The 21,838-nt window shown below is 35.2% G+C and overlaps 1 protein-coding gene across 2 annotated transcripts in view; it reads left to right on the top strand.

The window, feature by feature from the left end:
* The window catches only part of MTNR1A (melatonin receptor 1A), a 66,140-nt gene that overhangs the window by 23,721 nt on the left and 20,581 nt on the right, over window positions 1-21,838 (top strand). The window contains exon 4 of one of the 2 annotated variants that reach the window (XR_010884277.1): window positions 15,193-15,358. The exons of the other annotated variant lie outside the window; for it this stretch is intronic. The gene's annotated coding sequence lies outside the window, so the exon portion shown is untranslated. Of the gene's footprint in view, window positions 1-15,192; window positions 15,359-21,838 lie in introns of those variants that run through there. 2 annotated transcript variants of the gene reach the window in all.

Here is a 21,838-nt window from a genome sequence, read left to right as displayed (position 1 = left end):
CTACTAAAAGAAAGGTCAAAATAAGTATTCTCTATGGGGCTGAACTTTGTTACGAGCACACAAAGGAAAAAACATTTAAAAGGTGTATTTATTCAAACAGGTATTTCAAAAGATGACTTTTCTATGTGTATTTCATTCAACTATAAGTGATTATGCACACATTTTAAGAATTCTTGTGTAAGAAAACATCACTTCATGAACAGTCACTCGAAATATTTTCTAAACTCACTAAATACAAAAGCTCACTAGAGTAAGCTTATTCCCTCAGTAAATAACACTTGCCTTCTCTTCCCTCGCTGGCATGAGTCTCAGAAGACATGAGTTTCATGCATTACATCCCAATAGTCTATTTTGTTTTAATTTCTATGAACCTAAACTACTAACTGAAATATTACTTTCTAAATTATAGGAAAAAGATGAAACAGAGACTTATGTTTGTGATGACAGAAATGGAATTACACAGCAATAGGAATAACATTTACCAATTTCATGCTTATTTATACTGCCCCAGTCATGAATTGAGCTTCTGTGTAGTAAACACTGCACACGCACAAAAAATAGAGGTCCCTATTAAAAGAATTGTAATCAAGTAATTACAAATGGGGTTCATGCAATTATTTATTATTTAAGGTTGATCACAGCAGTATTCTCAAATTCTCTGCTTATCAATCATTCTAAATGTGTATCACAGCTATAACTCGTATTAGAGTTGAGTAAGAGATGAGGCAGACCGAAAGCACATTTTGTATACATATACATATGTATATATATGTATGTACATATATATTCTATGCATATCATATACACCTAAAGTATATTTACCTGCTATATGACACTTTTGTATTTCCTTGCAATAATCATTTCATTTTTAATTAACACCTACATACCTTTGGCTGCAGATGTTTGGATTGTCTACCCTTTCAATATGGGCAATCCTACTGGTATATCTATCTTCAAACCTGATTTCAAATGGACTCTTGCTGATTTTCTCAAGCTTTTCTTTTCACTTCAGTGTATCATTTCATATACAGAATGAATATTCAGAGCCATCTGCCCCATTTAATTCATGTATGCTAGGTTTTTACACTGAATTGACAATTTTGCAGTAGATTTTAATAGCCCTGGCACTACCCACATTTTGTTGTGTGACAGTGGAGTGTCTGTGCTATCACAGAGTTTGGTAGTTTTCTCCTTATTCTGTTTTAAATCAAATAAACGATCCTTAACTGATGTAAATGTTCTCAGTTTCTAGAGCTGTGACAGTCAGCTGTAGCTGATGTTACACACCCCCATGTAATGATATTTGCCTATTTAAATTCAATTTTAAGATAAAGGAGGCTATGGCATTTTCTTATTCAATAAGACATCTCCTCATTCAAGTCAAAACAGAATCTGACTGGATGTTAGAAGGCAGGTTAAGTGGCCTCCCTTCAAAAGGACTTTGTTTCAGGCATTTGCATATAATGTCATTTGAAACTCCTTACACACTTTCAGTGTGCTTTATACTACTACAGAGGCTTCAGAAAAGACACTGGGTTTGGCCAGAGTCCTCTAGACATTCTTTGTTTAGAGCTGTAAGCTGTGTGGAGTGGACAGGATTTTTTTTTATTATTATTTTTGAGCCACCCGCAGTAGGATATGCATATAATGTAGTGCTAGAGGGAAAACACTAAGTTGCTTACCAGTAACTGCAGCTTTGCAATGCATGTTATCCACATGCAGACTCTGCATTCATTTCTACTCTCCCCATCCCCTTACAGAAGTCCCTGACACGCTAGCACTCTGCAGTTAAGAACTGGGAGGTGGAAGTCAAGTACCAGCCTCTCTACCCCAGCTGCGGAGTGGAGAGAACAGCAGGACGTTCGAGCTCTATAGGAATATTCTTGAGATAAGCTTTCCAGTTGAAGGGTGCAAGGTGGATGTACTTCCTGCACTGTTATGTGCGTGCATGGAGTTTGGAAGACCAGTAATTATTAGTGAGTATCTTTTTCTCTCCCTGAGATGGCGGATGAGGTGTGGTTATTACTGACTGGGGAACAGTCCGTTCTGGCCATTTCAGGAAATTCTGGATAGGTCAGTAAGTCTGTACATTTTGCTGAAGATTTTTTTTAGGAACTTGGCTCCTGTTCTCTTTTAAATACAGTCACCTCACTGGGGCCTCAGATGAAGTTTCTTCTTTTTTTCTTTTTTTACATGACCTTTTTGTACAGCGAAGAAGAGGGAAGGTGGTCACTGTTGTTTTTTTTGTTTTTTTTTCAGACAGTGTTCTTTTTTGTGTAGCTCCATTTCAATATGAACATTTTAAGGATGTGAATGCCCCAAACAAAGTTTACCCCTGCAACTGTCTGGTGTTTAAAAGCTCTGCTGATCTGGGGCTCAGCTGTATATATCAGCATTAGAAAACTTCGGGCTAGAAGCTATTATAAAGATTTTTTTGGCTTCCTTTTGTCTCTTGTCTCAATTAAACTTAGAATTCAAATGTTTTTGAGAGTGGAAAATATTCAGGACACACAGAATGCTGTCACTGTGTTTACAAGAAGTCCCAAGAATAACTTCAGCTACTTCAGACAGTTCTGTCTTCATCTTAGTGTAACACCTCTGCAAAAGCAGAGCATGATTGATGTACTAAACATCTAGAGAAAAAAATAGCTTCAGTGCCAGTTACACTTGAGAAGAGGAAACAAATGTATTTTATTTTTTATCCAGATGCTGAAGGCACTTTCTGCTCAAATGACTTGACTCTTTTTCTTATAAACAAAGTATTCAAAGTGAAGTTTCTAAGACACATGTTCTTAGCAATGCTAACAAGTATTTCTTATGCACTGTATCTTCAGGCCTGGTATATCCATGTTCCAGGCACTCAAATCCATGAATTTACCTAAAATCAAAATCAGTTCTAACACACTGCATTCCTTTTTGGCTCATCCTTAGCTGCTCGGTTTGTCACAAAAGTCATTTCAATAGAGGCAGCTGCCTTTCATCAAATAAAGTTTGTGATGCTATTCTTTGAGTACTGACTGGCCAAAGCTGTGCACATCAACTGTTATCTAAAGTTCAGAAGAATCTTTGAATGCTAAATTTTCTGGGGTTTGTCTTTGCTCTTTTAAAGTTAATTTCCAGGTGATCTTATTCCCCAGCTTCAGTATATGCTTTACTCCATCTCTGACCATTTCTCAAGTGAGAGCTCTTATTGATGTTATGAAGTAGCCAGGGTTTTTCGGGTTTCCAAAGGCAAATGGAAGGTTTGCAAAAGACAAATTTGACCACTTCCAGCAAACAAATGACTTCACTGTTTTGCGCCAGTGATTTCTTTCATTAATCATGTCTCTTAATATAATGGCATTTTTGCAGATTTTTTCTCCTATAATTATTTCCAGGAGCATGGCTGTCCTAAGAGAATGTCATCTATCTTCAAAAAAGAGATAGGGGTACTACCTGTTGGACTTTCAACCCAAATCTGTCTGACATGTATGATTTGTTGATGACTATCATTAACACTTGCACTAAGTGGAAAGTCTTTTTAGACTCCAGCTATAATTGTGCAATTATCCAGAATGGAAAAATGTCTCACATCAGTATTTTCAACAATTTGGAGCCACAGTGATTGTCATCTGATGCTGATAGACTGCAATGGCTGCAGAATGATCTTCTACTACATTATAATGGCACTTGAATTCTGAATGTGACACACGAGCATGACCTTAGTACAGACAATTAAGGAACCTACAATATTCGTGGATTTTTGTTTCTACTTGGAAATTTTGATCTGTTCTACTCTATCTTCCTTCAACTTCTTAGTCTTTTGTGCCCTCAGAATAAAATACTAATAGCTATCAACATACTAGATACATCCAGTTCTAGAGGGATAAGAGCAAACAGCTATGGAATGATGTGACAAATTTCAAAAGGTCATCCAGTCTGCCTCTTGTCCTACCTAATGCAGGATCAATTCTACTAAAGTGACCCTGAAAAGGTATCTCCTACATCAATCCATTGCTGTCTTTCAGAATCTACTTGTTTCTGTGCAGAAAAATTGTGCAGTAAAAACTGACTTTGCATCTGTGCACACAGTAACTACCTTCTCATTTTCATCAAGAAGTGTTGTTTGCTTTCTGCTTCTGAAGTCATGTAAAACTGATGATTAGAGCTTAAATATATCATTATCAATCTCTGATGGGTCTTTGTCACATCTCCGTGTCTCATACAAAGACTGAAAACACATAATCATTTTTCAATAAAGAGAATAAAATGAGAAATATTCACTTTATTTTTCACTTAAGAATTCATTAAAACAATTCTCAAAAGAGTCTTGCCAATTAGAAAAATAGGTTGAATCCTGCAAAAATGTAAGTATGCAGGTTATTTAATTCACGAGTCATGTTATTTAGGTTTATGACAAAAAATATCAGCATTTGTTAAAGTATTTATAGTTTTGGAACACAAAATCTTTATATTCAAACTATGTTAGATTTTTATACTTGGTGATAGATTAGCATTATTGAAAACAAAAAAGTGACTGTTTTATATGGTTACATCCATTTTGAGAAGAATAAGTTGTTTTTATGTGTAGTCTGAGAGCAGTAAGCTATAGCTGAACCTTGAGCATTGACAGTAGAGGTTACATATGTGCTAACTGTCCATTGAAAATAGCCTTTGTCTTCTTAATTAAAAGCTTTTTAACTGAAAGTTGATATCAGCACCCCCCTGATGCTAATGATCCATAATTCTATCACAACTTTCAGAACCTATTATGAAAGCTCAGTACGTTTGACATCTTGACAAATTCGCCTTCTCCTCTTCAGATTCTGTTTATTTTTCTCTAGTTTGGATACATAGAATTTTTTTAGTCTTTTTAATGATGACCAAGAAAAGTTTCTTGGTTTGTTGACACCTGAGTAGTGATAACAGGGATCCAGCCTTGGCAGATTAGACAAGTCACTGTCCAGAACAGTTCAGATTGCTTTTTGCTGATGACATCTAAAAAATAACAGAGAACAACAAAGGAAACAAACATCTCTTTGATTACTTTTCATTCTGCCAATGATAGAAAGGGTAAATGTTGTTTCTTCCACTGCAGATTTCTGAGACATTTAATTAATCAGTCAAATCTGTGCAAAAGCTAAGCAGATAAATATCCCTAGAAGCAGAACTTCCTTTTCTACCTAATACATCCCACGTGTTTTTAGCTGATTTGAGACCTTACAAAAGTCATCCAACCTTTTCACATATGTCTTGCAATTTTCCTTATATAAAATCCTAGCATCATTAGCCATGATTTTAAAGCCACAAGTGACGCTTTTTTTCTTCTGCAAGAAAAATTGTGTAACAGTTCTTTGGTAGATAACTTTTACTAGTAGATAACTCTTACTATTATTGTAGTCTTGCTTCATCTTCCGCAATCTGATTTCAGGCACCCCCCTTTTGAAAAAGTTTTCCAACAAATAATGCAGTAAGATGTCCCTACATATAATGGATTCTGAAATTATTTTAAAGATTGTATTAGGATTGTGCATGTGGCCCTTCATATCTGGAAGGGAGAAGTGAAGGATAATATTAGAACAATCATGAATTATGTTTCAAGTCATGATACCAGCATAAAATTAAAAATACTTGGACTATTTAGTAACATTTAGTAAAAAGGATGAATCCCTGCAGTTCAAACCCTAAATCAAATACTTTGTTCCTTTCAGTCCAATTTTGTGGGGGCCTTTTCCTACAGTCTTAACCTTAATCAGCTTCTGCTTTACAGTCAGTGGGCAGCTCAGCCCATTATCTTTGCACCATTCAACCTGTCAGAATTCATTAGTTTGCCATCTACAAAGAACTCCCTCTACATCTAGTCGTCTGTTAATTCATCTACAGTAAATTCTGATTTTCTTAAAAAGTCATTTTAAGCAAAGTATTTGATTTATACTTACTTTGGCACCATTTAGCCGAAGATTCAACAAACATAAGATTTTTACAGCTCACCGAAACTTGGGAAGATTTTTTGCTTCTTAAGATTTTGAAAGTAATCCATCAGCAGTGATTTTCCCAGCAAGTAGTACCACATTAAAAATCTGTTGTGATATTGCACTGAACACTGGAACTTCTTCCCCTGTGGGGCAATTATCTTAATTAAAAGACACTAAAAACAATATGATGCAGCATCTTTCAGTTTGTAAGTTCTGTAGCAGACATTACTTGATGTTCGTAGAGAATATTTTTCTGAGATTGCTTCAGAGCATTGAAACTTTCTTCTCTTGGAATATAACTTCTTCATTTTTGGTAAGCCTGATATACTATTGTAAGAATGTCTATCAGGATGACCAAGATCGACTTTAACTGAAAACTACCTATTTGATGTCATCCTTACACTGCTAAACTTTTAAAATAATAATGAACTTCAGAATTGTAATTAAGTTTTGTCATAAAATTGCTCTAAAAATTGTACACCTTTTCTTGTTCACTTCATAGAAGAGTCATAATAAAATATCCTGCCGTATGTAGTTCTTTCTCCTCCACAAAAAATGTTAGGCCAGAAAACATTTATGCAACTGCCCAAACAGGGGAAATACAGTCTTGTAGACTTTTAAAGAACTAGGGGACAAAAAGTCCACAGAACTTTGGCAGCTACAAACTTTTGAAGTTTGGGTTTTCTAAACGTCAGTGTAGAAATCTAATCTTAGGCTCTGTTTACTGAATTTGTTTTTTAATTTCAAGCTCTTAACATCTCTGCTTTTTAAATAAGAATGGATAATACTTGTCATTTTTATTTTCTTGTATCTATTAGTTATATCATAGGTGTTCTTTTTATTGAAGCGTCATTCATGTCTTCTACTTTTAGGGACCAGCCAAAGTACCTCAGTTACGAGTACAATGTAAGAGACCTCTATAAAATCAGTGGAAATACCACAAGAAAGCTGATCAGCTGAGAGAGAATTCCCCATCATGTTTTTGCACAATGTCTCAGGGCTTCATATAACTGTCATACAAATGGTTAATAATGGAAACTATTATGATTTTTCTGAGAGCTATCTTTTTTTTCATTAAACAAACAGCTGGCGCCTGTTTGCTCCATTATTCTCTTTTCCACTAGTAACTATTTCTGCTTTTTAGTTTTATTACTGGGATAACTACCTCTTCTCACAACAAGATGGCATGGTTCAATGTCTGAGAGGAAGATGATGGCCTATTAATTATGACGTAAAAGGAGCAAGGTGAAGAGTTTCCTAGAAAAGATGGGACTTTCCTACTAAATATATAGTGCTATTGGACACCCTTATGAAGATATCACAAATCGGAGCAACTGATGTCAGAGGTATGAGTTGGAGCAGAGGTACAGAGGGACAAAAGAAAGATATGATGGTTGTTAGTGTAGAACAAGTTAGAATGCATGCTCGTGTGTTAAGCCACCTGTGAGCTCCTGTTGAAAGGACAAGAAGGAGGTAAGAACTGGAGAATTCAAAATCAGTAGAACAATGGAAAAAGAGGATTCACTAAAAGGAATACCACTGAAATAGGAGAAGAATAAACTATAGTCATATATGTCTAAAGAAAAGAAGGTCTCAGAGAAAAATGTTTTGTGTATGATATCAAATACGTAGGAATAGTCAAAAAAACACTGAAGTGAAGAGATGTCTTTGATTTTTTAAAGAAGACTTCTCAACCCTTTTTCTTCTACGGATAAAAACCAGTGGAAAGGTTTGCAGGAGATAAAGCTGGAAAGTGGACCTCAGAGAGGGATACAGAGTTGAGAAGAAAAAACTAAATGGCTAAAAAGAAGATAAGGAACTTTTAGGAGATCTGGCCTTTTTCCTCAAAGAAAATGTAAGGCCTACAAAAAAAAGAAAGATAAGAAACAGAGTAGGAAGAGAGTAAAGTACTAAATGAAGGATACTCTCATAAAGAAAAATAATTTAATAATAAAAAAAAGCTCCAAAAGAGTAATACGTTTGCTTCATAAAGCAGAATGAAGATGTGACAGAAACTTAGAAAAGCCACAGAATTTGCTTCTCAATAATTTTTTTGTAAAAATGATCATAAAATAAAATAAATGATACAGGCATTCTCACTTATTTTTCATCTCTGGAATCCTGTGTGCAAACTTTAGAGTCCAAGATGAAGCCTTTTCAGATCTTCTTCTTTACAATGAAATATTTATGACCACAAAACATGTATTATAAATACTATTTTTCAGTAAATCACTGTTTTTGACAATGTTCCCTTCAAATAGTATGAAATAAATAATTACTTCATAAATAGTATGAACTTTTTCACTCTTTACTGATGATAGGTATATTTTATATTGATCTTTTCCGCTATGCTTAAAAGCAGAGAAGTAAAAGCAAATGTGTAATAAGAAGAGAAAAGCATGCATTTCTTGATAATCTAGCTGTTTTTTAACATCCTTGTGTTCATTCATGTGGAAATTTGTATCTCCCACTGCTGTTGCTGTTACTTGAAATTCTGTAGAGCTAACACAACCCTTTAAGGAACAGGTGGGGATATAGGAAGGCAGATTTTCAATTTTCATTTTATGGCACTTTTCCTTGATTGTTTTCTCTATCATATTTGCTCTACATGAGCAACTGAATCTGAGATTGTAGAGTCTCTGAAATGATTCTGAAGTTGTGAAATAGCTTAGCAACAGTTTGGATATACTTAGCATATACCTATGATAAAGGTGCCAGCCATTACTCCCCATTTCAATCAGTCTTCCACAGGTATCCGTTATGCTTGCTTGTTTTGTTTTGTTTCGGGGTAAAGAAAGAAGGGCTGCTAACAGTTGATGTGTTAACTGTAGCAAAAACAGGACTCTCTTCACAGATTATTAGTGGTGTGTCTCAGGTTCACACGCATCCCTTTCACCACCTGCAGCAAATAATATTGTTAACATGAATGTGAATGGAGAGTATATTTCACTCCATACATTTTAGAAGTATAAGCACACAATTAAATCTGAGTTTGTTTGACTGTTCCATGGCCAAATACTTAACAATCATAACAAAAGTGATACATTTATCTTGTGCTGCAATACTGTGAGTGTCATAGATGATGTTTGGTATGTTAGCTTTAGGTCAAACAATCCATGTTTTCTCCTAAAATTTGTTCATATTTTTGCAAGTAATATAACTGATCCTCCCCGGTTTTGCTTTCTGTGTACAATCAGATTTTAAGCACACATTTAGTTTAAAAGAAACTTGGCTTGCACAAAGCTTTGTGGGAAGCTCTCTTTCTTTCATAGGCAAGTACTACATCAGTTTTGCGCATGTGCTCTTCTCATTAGGGGCTAACACCAAACTTAGTGAATAACGACCAAGTAACTGATCAGTTCAGCAGATTTCAAAGACTCAAGACAGAACCAGACTGTAAAACTAAAAAAAAGTTTCAGTTATAATGAAACTGCAGTCTACATGTGAAAGAGGGTGTACTTGCAAATGAATGCCTAGGAGATGAAAATACATGGGATGACATTTACAAAATGCCTAAATTACTTAGGAATACAGGTGCCATTGATTTTTTCCCAATAACTTGTGAATATATAAACAGCATTTTTGGTAGGCCATGCATTTCATTTTTCAGCAACTGAACAGGAACTGTGGTTCTCTTCCTTCTTTTTCCATCTGTGAGCTTTATTTATTTATTTATTTTTGTCTGGATCTCCTTTCGAATAATTTTGGGACCTCCACCCTGATCCACCAGCTCTTACATTATTCAAGCAGATTCTTTCCACTCCTACTCTTTTTAGTGACCACAGTGAACAAATGGCATCTCCAAGCAGACAGAAGTTCCTGGAATGTCAGTCTTCTATTAGTCTTATTTTCCATTACTTTACAAAAGTTTCTTTAAGCAAGTCATTACCACAAAACCTCATACCTAAGCAGAATCTTATTCTGTAGTGCAGACTTTACATTTTTAAATGACTAATTACTTTCTTGTAAATTATTCGCACGAAGTAGAACCACTTTGTTCCAATAGCATATTGTATTGCCTGGACTTAAATTTTTTTTTAGATAGGATTATAGAATTTATCATATATCAGTTCTCCTTGACTTTAAGCATGATTTTCAAATACTTCTATTTATTTTACATTGTATTTTTCTGTCAACACACTTCTGATTTGATGCCAACTGAGAATATGGCAGAATTTCATCATTGTTACTTACCGTTTAAATCTTTTCTGTCTCTATTAAATAGCAGGTAAATATTCTAAACAGGAAATATGCTATATCTTTTCTGATTTTCAAGAAAAACCATGAGCTTTGTTTGCTTTTGTTTTTTATATTTATTTTTTCTTGGAGAAAGATTATCTTCAAGATGTGTGTAAACGTGTTTGTGTGTGTGTGCATGCACATACTTGCACCTAAAATATAGCTAGGCAGTAAAATCTTGTTATCAATATATGCTCTAAAGAGCAAAGGTTTATTTCTGTGTACTTTGGTGCAGTTGAAATGAAAGACATTGTCTTGATCATTTTTTATAACTTCATGCATTATGCTTGAATTAAAGTAAAAGAGAAAATGTAATGTGATTTCTGCTTCCTCTAGGAACCCCTTTTTTGGTTCAGGCCATATTATTATCTAGGAAACTGAAAAATCATACTTACTGAACTGATAATACAATAAAATCATGGAATTATTTTAAGAAGATGAAAACAACTGATCAAAAAGTGATGACAGTAGATATTGATGGCTTAAAGCAGTAATGTTTGTAACTAATACCTAACTAAGATTGGGACAAAGTTCAGGCTTGCGATTGAATCAGAAATAGTGGATGAATAAAAGGTATGATCAGGATTCTGGGATAGTTTCATATTCAGTGACTAGGAATTGTTATTCTTGGTGCATCTTAAAATGAATAGTTATTTGTGTTATAAAGCACAGCTATATTTGTATACAGAAGGACTTTGTCCATCTTAAATATGATGAGATGCTTTAAAATTGAAAACACTAGGACTTTTTATTTGATTTCTGGTATTTCCATTGTTATTCTACATTCTTTTGAAAATGAAAGATGCTACCTACAGCCAGAGATTTTATTAGTTAAGAGTCTAAGGAAAACACCAAATGTCATGAACTTTGCACTATAATGCTAGCACAAGAATTAGATAAATCCTGGAAGTTAAATTTCAGTTCAGCTCTGCATAGCCAGAAGAAGGTCCTTCTTTTATCTTTTCCCCTTTATCAGCCTGAGAACAGGAAGAGAGAAGAAATGGTCTATGGATACTCAAGTTCTGTGAACAACTGAACAAGCAGTGGTGAGGAAAAGGAGGAGCCATGGATTTTTTTCCTTTCCCCTTTCCTGAGACAGATCAGCTGGTGGGTAGGCTGGGTATGAGAGACAGAGTTTACTCTCTTTGATAGTCACATCTTTAACCAAAAAAAAAAAGAAAATAAGACATTTTATCAGAAAAAAGGAAAAAAAAACAGGAGAAACAATACCCTCACACTGCCATAAATACTACTTTGAAAAAGAAGTTACAAAAATTTAGTATCTGAGTTAAGATTTGTAGAAAGATACAACAAATTTCACTATAGTAGTGTCCGGAAAAAACGGACAGACTTTCAAGCCCAGACTCCTTTGACCAGATCTGACAAGAAGTAGCAAAATCCAAGATAAGCACCATTTGAACACAATAGCTTTTAGTTTAATCTAATTAAATTACAGATGGTAAATTCTCTGGGAATGTATGCTTCATGCATAAGATTAAAAATGTATCATCGTTTAGTCTGATTTCTTTTTAATAATATTTATCACTTACAGGACATATTTGGAGAGCATACTTTGAGGCCTACAATAAAACCACTCTTGTGACATTCAAGGCAGCAATTAATGGTTCAGACTATCTACTCCCCAAAGCTCCCTACATGGAAAGGAAAATGCCATATGCAAAACATTCACTTTAAGTTCCTAGTTTACATTCCTGCTTTTCTCTAGTGACTATACAAGATATGACAGATATGGCAGATACAGATAGTAAGCACTCTGAATTGCTCATCGATCTCTTAAATTTAGCTGCTATAATAGGTGCCAATATTGACCTATGGCTCCACTATATTAAGTTTATAGAGCCTACATGGACAAGCTTGGATAGGGCAAATCAGGCCTTGACTGCAAGTTACATAGATGTCAGGAACTCCCAGAAAACACTGCTTTATAGTTCATGATATTGATACATCTAAAGGTGTAGAACATACCCTACTAAATAGCCACATTTTCAATATGAGTTCCAATCTATATTTACTGTAACTACTTCTGACTCAGTAGTATGATGTTACTTTAACTCATCTTACATTTGTGAAGCTATAAGTCTTTTCCCCAATTTCTCATTTTAACAAGGAATTTATAGCCCATTGACATCAACAGTAAAACTTTCCTTAATTTCAGTATAAGAATTGGGCCTGATAATAATTCTTCATTAGGAAATAATTTCAAAATAACCCATTAGGTGTAAGTAAGATTTTAACACGCTTTTAACTTAAAACAAAGTCTTTATAAATTAATTAAAATACTGTAATTGATCAAAAATCCATTCAGCTAGTTGTAATTACTACTACCAGACGCTAGAGGGAAAAATGTTCCATGTTTTTGGAGCCTTAAGATACAAACCAAACTGTAATGTATGCCATCTAAGGCATCACTTCTCAGAATTAGAATGGAGTTACTTAAAATAAGATTTTAAAAACATTTTCTAGTTCTACTAGAAAGTGATTAATTATACTGTAGTAATGCTGTTATTGAGTCATTGAATTAGAACTCAGAATCTGAGACAACACTGGATTCACAGTAGTATTCTTTATTGAGCAGTCAGCTGTGATAAAGTCTGATTTTATAATCCTTACAGAAGCTGAAAATCCATTAAATATAGTAATAATTTTATCAAGGTAATGATGGCTGGTTTATTTCATCTCCTTCTATGGATGGCTTTCTCATGAATTTCTATAGGTGCATGTTCATTCACAGAGACAGCAGTTCATCTTTGCTAAGAAACTTATCTTATTTTTCATAAGTACAAAGAATTCTTTCATGTTTGTGCTCATCTTCTCCCAAAGAGTTCCCAGGTTTTTTTCTTGACCCACACACTCCATATGTTCTGCTTTTTCCCCTCAAAAAGTAAAAAAGGAAATTGGGCATACCTTAGACCTATACAGAATCCAAATGTTCCTTTGCAGCAATCTGAATGTTTTAGAGAGTTCAGTGGTGGTCTAGCCCAGACAGGGATGTAAAGCAGTGGTGTGTAACAGTCATGGGGGATCATGGGTCACAACAGAGATGTGAAGGTGCACTCCTCAAACTACGCCAAAAACCATCTTGCACAGACTTTGGAATGTCTCCAATGTTTTAAACGCACATGACATTACTGGACAGTGTTCAGAGCAGTGGGAAGTTATCCGCTCTCTTTCTCTAGGTACTATAAGAAAAGTTCAGTCATCTGCATGGAGTTTTCAAAGCCAGGTATTAAAAGTCGTAAGTTTTAATTGTAATTGCTAGACATTCTTACTCAGTTCTTTGCTCATTCCTTCTAACTGCTACAACTTTACAAACTGTTCTTGATTGTTTCGGTTACGACTGCTTTAGATGATCTGCTGTTTTTACTGCCGAAAAATGTGGCTGAGATTTCCAAAGAAGCACAAGGAAACTAGCTTGCTGGTTCCCACTGAACTTCAGGGAGATCTGGGCATCCACATTGCTGAGGCCCATTTTAAAACCTAAGACCAAGCTACAAAGAAAACTGCTACCTTATTACTTTGCTTACTTTGCTTCAATTGACAAAATCAGTGGGTTGGTTTCAGGAAAAGGCGTAGGAATACTCTGTGCAGGGCAGAGATAAACGTTAATCTGTTTTTCATGCTGACTAATTCAAGGAACAGAGTAAATGGGAAGAAAGATAAATAGAAGTGTCTACCAGTGTAAAGGGGAATTATTCAACATGATTGATTACCCCTTGCCTGAGTGCTACAGTAGGGTGAGAGGAGTTGCTGTGATAGTGATACTAGGTGACAAAAGATGAGTTGACAAGTGAAGAATAATACAGACTTTTTGTTTGACACAAATTTGGTAGGTGAGAAAAAGAGGATGTAACCAGATTCTGGGCAAAAAAAAAAAAAAAGAAGAAAAGAAAAGGATGCCATGATCATAACAAGGAAAAGACTGATACTTTTCCCCCAAATGTATTTTTCAGAAATATAAAAAGGAAAGAAGGGCAAGATTTTCAGAAGTCCTCAAATTCCTGATGAGGTTATATTCTAAAGTGTAAATATATCTGAATATGAAGGAAAAGAGCTCTATAAACAGACCAGTTGGTTTAGTCATCTGAAAGTAGACCATTTCATGTAGAGTCAGCCAGATACAGAGTTCAGACAGGATTGTGCACAGCTACTTTAAGTATTTTGGAAGATTTATTATTGTCATTTAACCTTTCACAAATGTGACTTTATAATGATTTACTCTGATCATTGTCTTAGCAATAAAATTCCAGTGCCTCTCAGGAAATCAGGGCTTGATCATTAATCAAAGTGTGTAACTAATGAGAAGAACCAAGGTACCATATATGTAAAAAGTGACATATTTACTACTGAATGATGTATAAAAGGGAACACTTCATGTTTCAGACAGCTTTATACATAAAATAAAGCAAACATGACTACCAAGCAAGGCTGAAATGTTCCAGATAACAATTTCCAGAAATGAGTGGTACGATTATCTGAACATATATCCATGCAATTGCTGATGCAGTTATTAAATGTCATCTTCAGTTTTAAACATGCATAAATCACTCCAGTTAATATTAATGAGACTGATGCATGCTCAACAGGAGAAAATATATCCCTAATGCATAACACTTGTGACTGAGACTTTTGAATGTGTTAAATCCCTTAGTTTTGTACTATTATTTCACATTGTTTTCTAATGCTATCATTTAACGACTGCTGTCACACTATAAGTTATGATCAAATAAATGCACCTAAAAAGATTACCAACCTTTAACTTGGTTTGTAATATAGTCAGGCTTCTGCCATAAACTTAGTATGAACTTGAACTTCTCCAATATTCACCGAGGTATCACAGCTACCTGCAGTCTATTCCTTGCTGCTACATTTATACCAGAGACAATTTGGCATTATGTACCTGTATATATTACTATATAGGTATATGTAAGCATCATTACAGATACGGATATAATTAAAGACTTATGTTTTTCTCTTGCAGCAGCATAATTATATGGAAATGTTGTACGAGCATCATGAACCTAGAAGGGAACAAAGGGAGGTCCCTATGAAAAAGACTGTATATATCCAGGAACACCTTCATTTTTTTTTCTGTGACTTCTTACTTTCTGTGTCCTTTTACTTCCTAGAGAGTTTGTCAATTGCAATTACTGTGTTTTTCCTTTGTCTGTTGAAATCATAACCAATAAAGCTTTTGTTATGGAGCTCTAAGCTATGTTAGTTCTTAATCTCTACAAATATTTCTATGTAATCTAAAAGAAACAGAAAAATATATTTTGTTAATCTACTAACAAAGATTAAGTGCAATTCAAGCTGGATTAACTCGCATTCCACAAAATTGGGCTCTGCTGTACTCATTGTTAGGCCTCCTGTTTCGTAGGACCACAGATACTCCTTAATGACAGAAATTGTTACTGAGAGAATCAGTAGTACTGCAGCTGAGAATCAGTGCAGACGCATAAATGAAAAATCTGGCACAGTCTTAGTTTCTTCATGTTACTACTAGAGTATTCCTTGCTGTTCTGATGCAGCAGTGTAACTTTTACATACTTTCTATTTATATAGAAATATCTGTTTCTATTGATCTAGTTTATATAATTTCTAAATAGAAATATTTCTAAAGATGGCTGCTTCTTGGTATTTTGGGAAAGTTTATTTTCAGCCTAGTCCATCTTGTTTTTCAAGAATTTCTCAGCTTTGAATAAATAACGCACAAACACATTTGGCTACCAAGATCCTACAAGTTCATGGTTGTCTTGCTCGTACTTCAGTGGCGTACTTCTTTGAGCCAAGATACAATGCTAATTTTCTAACAATAAAGAACATAAAATAGAAAGATCCAGATCCTTTCTATAAATTATTTATTTTCCTTTCCCCTTCTCATTTTTGGACATTCACGTTCTTTTAAAATACTTAAGAATGAGGTGCTTAAACATTGGTGTCTGGTGACATCTGCGGTGCCTTAGAGTATTTGATACAGATGTCTGCACAGGGCTGGAAGATATGAACAGAACTTACAGGACACCTATATCCTGAAGCAGCAGCTAGATGTCAGGTAGGACCCCCTAAGGTCTCTTAAATGACACTAGATCCCTGTGTTTAAGCAACCAAAGGCCACCACCTATCAGTTTTTTGAGTGTTCATTATCACGGAGCTGATGCTTTTTTGATAAGTAACAGAAATTCTAAGTAGTACAGGGGCATAAACCAAATGGGAATAGGATCCCATACTACTCTATATTACTGTGCCTATGGTCATCTCATGTACATATTTGTTGAAATAGTATTAGTACAAAATCATATCTACCATGTCGCTAAAGGCTTAATTATTCTTTTTTGCCTATAAATACAGAAGAGAGATAGTATTCCTCCACCTCTATTTGCATAGACAATGAAGATGGGAAGAAGCTAGCACCCTGGACTATGTCTTAGGAACTTCGGGACATGTCCCTCCAGCAGCACCCACTTTGGTTTGTGCTCATGAGTGACAATCAATGCCATAGCAATATCAGTTTTTGCAATAAGAAATGCCCTAGAACTAAGGCAGTTTGATAAAGGAGTAAGATCATTGCTGCCTTTTTTTCCCCCTTTTCATTAACATGCTGAGTGAATTTGCAGTCTATTTGGCAAGAAGATCCTGTATATGATCTTTGATATTTTGCAAACAGCAAACACATTGCTGATATGAACTTTTTCAGTCTCCTGCCAGTAAGAGAGGTCCTGAATCCTAAAAATGATGGATGGTGTTGGATTCCAGATCATCCTTCTTATTTAGGTCCTCCCAAGGCAACATGCCATACAGAGATTAAATGAGACAGTAGAAGAACAAAGTGTTGTTATTTTAAAAATGGAAGTGAATCTGACTGGCTAAAGTAGAAATACTTTTGGCTGATCTGTGTCATAGCTTTAGTTTATCAAGTTCAGACTTGATATTATAAGGTTCAGATTTGCAAGTATCTTGGGACTCAATCTGTTTACATCAGACCTGAATTTCCTAACATAATGTCTATGAAATCAGTATTGAAATATTCAAAAAATTCTGGGAGATGGGCCATTAGATTATCACTGCATGCCTTATTCTTTATTTAAAACTAATTTAATTACAATATGTTTCTTAACTGAGGTGATAGCATTAATTAACCACAGGTAGGCTGACTGGCTTTCCTGAGTCAAATGCTGAGCATTAAGAATGTAATCATTGCAAGCAAGGAGTATTAGAAGTGCTAAAAATTAGAGACTAGAACTGACAGTTTCTTAATGTTCTCCACAGAACTGGAATGAGGTAAAAAATATTCAGAGAGTGCATTTTGGGTTCATATGAGATTAGTAGATTAGGAGCAAAGGAATCAAGACAGCACAAGAAGGTCCTGTTGAAAATCATTACATTAGCAACAGAAATGATAAATCCTCGTTTCCTTTGGACTTCTGCCCCAGCATCTTTATAATCTCTCTTCTTCCAAACAGTAAATCCAGTCTCTCCCCCAGCCCACATTCCCTATTATGAATTTAGCAGTCAAGGGAGAGCCCTTGCTATGACTAATCCAGAGTTATCCATGTGTAGATCGCTTCCAAACAGAACATATAAAAACTGAAATCTGCCTTTCTTTCCCTCAGTGGGAGTATTATTATTGGTCTTAGTCCATTAACTAGCAATAAATTTTCACCCAACTAGCAGAAACTGTACACCAGTGTCTTATATGCCTGCTTTCAAATTTAGTTCAGAAGTTTCAAACATTGTTTGGGAAAAGGACATCCAGAGTTAAAAGTAACAGCAGATTAGACAGTCAACAAAGAGGACATTGTGATAGGGGTGTGAGGGGAACACACAACTTCCCCTGTGTTTGCAGCAGAATGATCAGTAATGAGGGGATTCAACTGGAAATCAGAGAGAATTCACTTGTTAAAGTAGTTAAAAAGATCTTTTCAAGAGCGAAGAGGACAATACTGACTTTACAGTGGTTAGTGAAGGGGTATGGCGTAAGAGGCGAGGCGTAAAGAATACAACACAGTTATTTGGCATGTGATAATAGGACGTGAGAGAGGGGAAAGAGAAGGAATTATGGGAAGAAAGAAGGAAAAACAACGGAAAAGTAGACAATGGCCACTGGGAGGGAGCATATGCACGAAGTCTGGATGGAATTCGCTTTCTCAGTTAAATGAGAGAAGGAATCAAGGAAGAGCAGACCAGACATAGGAATATGATCTATGTGCTTCTAATCTGCTTACTGGAGAATAAGAATATTAACAAGTATTTTTAAAATATAGATTTCCTAGCAAAATGTTTAAAAAAATTCTCTCAGTGTTCTGATTGATTAAATATTATTGATGTGGAATTATCCTTTTTAAAACTGAAGCTGTAAATTTGGGACTTTTGGGACTGTTCATTTATTTATGCTTTTAAAATATTCATTTAATTTCTTACCCTCATACAAAAATTGTATTTGCATCACCATAATTTATCTAAACATCATACCTAAAAAAGGGATTTCTTAATGCTTAGAATCCAAGTTTGATCCTTCTGCTAGCAAACGTTATCTGTCAGTAAATTTTACCTCATCTTGTTTTTCATCATATTTTTTAGAGCAAAGAACTATCAATAGGAATAAAATATGACAAATTTTCAGAAATGAATTACTGCTCTCTTCATACAGATGGAAAAAATATTCTTTTCTCTGTTCTTTCCCATACCTTAATTTTGGTTTTCACTCAGCAGCTGCAGGATAGTGTCTGCTAGACAACTGATAGATAGGCCAGTTTAACACAAGCTACTAGTAGAGTAAAAAATAATTCATGGGTAATATTCGATTCATTGAAAGAATGAATCAAATTTGTTTTCACTACAGGAAAACAAAGTAGATTCTGATTTGTTTCAGGTAGATAGCTGACTGATGACATGTATCTGCTAGCTCAGCTGAACTGACTGAAAGATTACAGATCACAAATGATTCATGGCATTCCTTGCTCATCAGCTCAAAGAATAATCAATAACTACACAGAAATTGCTTATCTTTGCATTTCCACACAAGAACCTCAAGGAGGCCTCATAACAGTAGATGGTCCCTTCACTTTCTTACATTCCTGCTTCTGTGCAGTTTAGGCCGAGATTAGAAGATAAATATGAATTCAAACCAATTAGACTCATTGTCTTCTTAACCATTAACATTAGCCAAATCCCTTTGTCATCAGTTCAGCTATTCCCAATTAATAGCTGGATAAGTGACATAAGAATCATATTCCTTATGTGTTTTCAGCTGTTCAGCTCCATAGCTTTTCATCTTGGACAAAAGTGTGCTTGTATATTGGAACTGAACAGTAAAGGCTAAGGTCCAAGCCCATGATCATTCAAGAGTCAAGTAGCATTCACTGTTGATGTGTGATGTGTGATGACTAAATGATTATCCGTGACAAGAAAACCAAATAAACAAGATCCTGGTAGTATGAAAAACATTTATTAAACAGTGATGTGCTGGATCATAGTGAATTTATTATGAATCAATGCTGGATCAGCGAATTTATGGGACTTTTTCTGCTTAAGAAATGAAGATTACCAAACTTTTTACTCAGCAGAAGTTCACGTATAGCTGTCATTGAGTATGCTTTTCTTTCATTTTAGACGTGTGGGAGATCACTGACAACATAATTTAATCTCATTATTACTTCAAGCAGTTACAAACCACATGTGCCAAATTATGGTTTATTATCATGGCCAAGCTAACCTTGAACATATTAGTTTTCAAAATACTCCATTCAGTATCTTCCCACTGTGAAGACTTTAATGTGCTTTTATGGCTGAGATGATTACAGTTGATTTATATTTCTAAAGCAAGGATAGCTGCAAGTACTTGAATAAGTTTATTCCCTTCAGTTTTATTTGACTTCTTTAAAATATCTCCACTTCTCATTCAGAAGACCTAAAGAAATAGGTATTTTCTTAAAGCTAATACACTCCCATATATTACAGGCTACTCCTTCTACGTAGTTCATCTTATTACAAAATTTAGTCAAGTTTACTGTACCAAATACTCCATTTTGGTTTGCAGTGGATTTTTTGGGGCATAGATTTTTTTTTTTTTTTGAGTGGATAATTTTTTGCATAGAAATTCATGCCTCAGTATCTTAAGATATAGGAATGAGCTTGTTGGCACACTTTATGTTGCATTCCATATACAATGTTATTACAATTATTTCCACACAGATTCATAATTAGGGAGGATACATTGAGAGGATTTGAGGTTCAGCTTCATCTTAAAGACAAATGAAACTATCACTTGCAATGATATATGCTTGATGTTATTTCAAATGTAAACTAGTAATTACAAATCTGATTTAATGACCAAATTATTTTGCTGTTTTAAATCACCAGTTACTGTATTAGGACAGATTGCCAATCTGTGCTTAAAGTCATTTAGACTGAAGAAAGGTTTGTGTTCCTGTAAGACTGTCTGTTGTTTCCAACAATATCAGTTTAATAAAAGATCCTACTTCTACTGTCAAACCAAGCCTCATTACTAAACACACTCTACAAATGTTAGATACTGGTTGTTAAATAGCCAGCCTACTGTATCTGTATGCACAGAATTAAAGCCTATATTGTGCATACTCCTAGCACAGCTGGATGGTCCTTTCTGAGGTCTATATGCTGTGTTATAGCCACTTCAAATGAGGCTAAATTGCCTAAAGACTCTGTTTCAGCCAGTTCCCTGCTGAGCAGTAAGAATGATAGTGATGTCTATGTCCTGGTTAGCAAATAAATTGGAGAGTACTTTCTTTATAGAGAATGTGTGTAGCCATCTTTCCACTACAGCTCACAGTGCAGGAAGCATGCTTACTAGCTCTTTGGAATGGCACACAAAGCACTGTCTATTATTGTAGAGAGCATTCATAATGCCCTAGTTTAAAAAGTAATGGTAAGGATTCTGTTGCTGGGTTGCTGCTTGCACACCTATACAGTCAGTTTTGGGATACTATTAGAGTTTTCCATAGCTATTTGTATAGAAAAAGTATTAAAGTTCTTTGTAGATAAATTCGGGGGGGGGGGGGGTTTGAGACAGAGAGGGGAAGACTTTGAGGTAATATACAATCAGCTAGCATCCAGTATATCATTTTTGCATGAAAGAAGAGACCTATTTTTTCTTAACTTCATGACATAAAAACTTCGGGAAAAGAAGCTGTCCATCACTCAATGATATCCTTTCACACATCTACTAGACTAGAGAATATGAAACATTTTTCTTCAGAGGTTGTCTTTCCCCATCAACCACCCACCAGCAGTTTATCAGTAAGAGAAAGAAAGGAAGCAAAACAGTTGACCCTAGCAGCAATTAACGCATCTGGTTCCTTCAGGTTTTGGAGCATCTGTATTCTGGAATCAGAGCTCACCTTCTAGAGATGACATCTTTTCTTCTACTTGTTCCTCAAAGTGAGGGAAGAAGAAGGGGAGAAGAAATCGAAGAACAGAGAAGGAAGCAAAAGAATAAAAAACGCCAGCATCATTCTAGAGACAATCCCTGAATTTAGTGCCTGTAGGCTTCAACTTCTGCTGCTGCCTCAGGTCAGGCTGGAGATCTCCAGACTGTAGCTCTCTTAAGATTACAGCTTTGTTCTATGAATGTCACCGTGCTTTTGAAA

The sequence above is a fragment of the Apteryx mantelli genome, chromosome 5, assembly GCF_036417845.1.
Source record: "Apteryx mantelli isolate bAptMan1 chromosome 5, bAptMan1.hap1, whole genome shotgun sequence".
In the NCBI taxonomy this organism is placed as follows: Eukaryota; Metazoa; Chordata; class Aves; order Apterygiformes; family Apterygidae; genus Apteryx; species Apteryx mantelli.
This window is presented reverse-complemented; position numbering and strand designations above follow the sequence as displayed.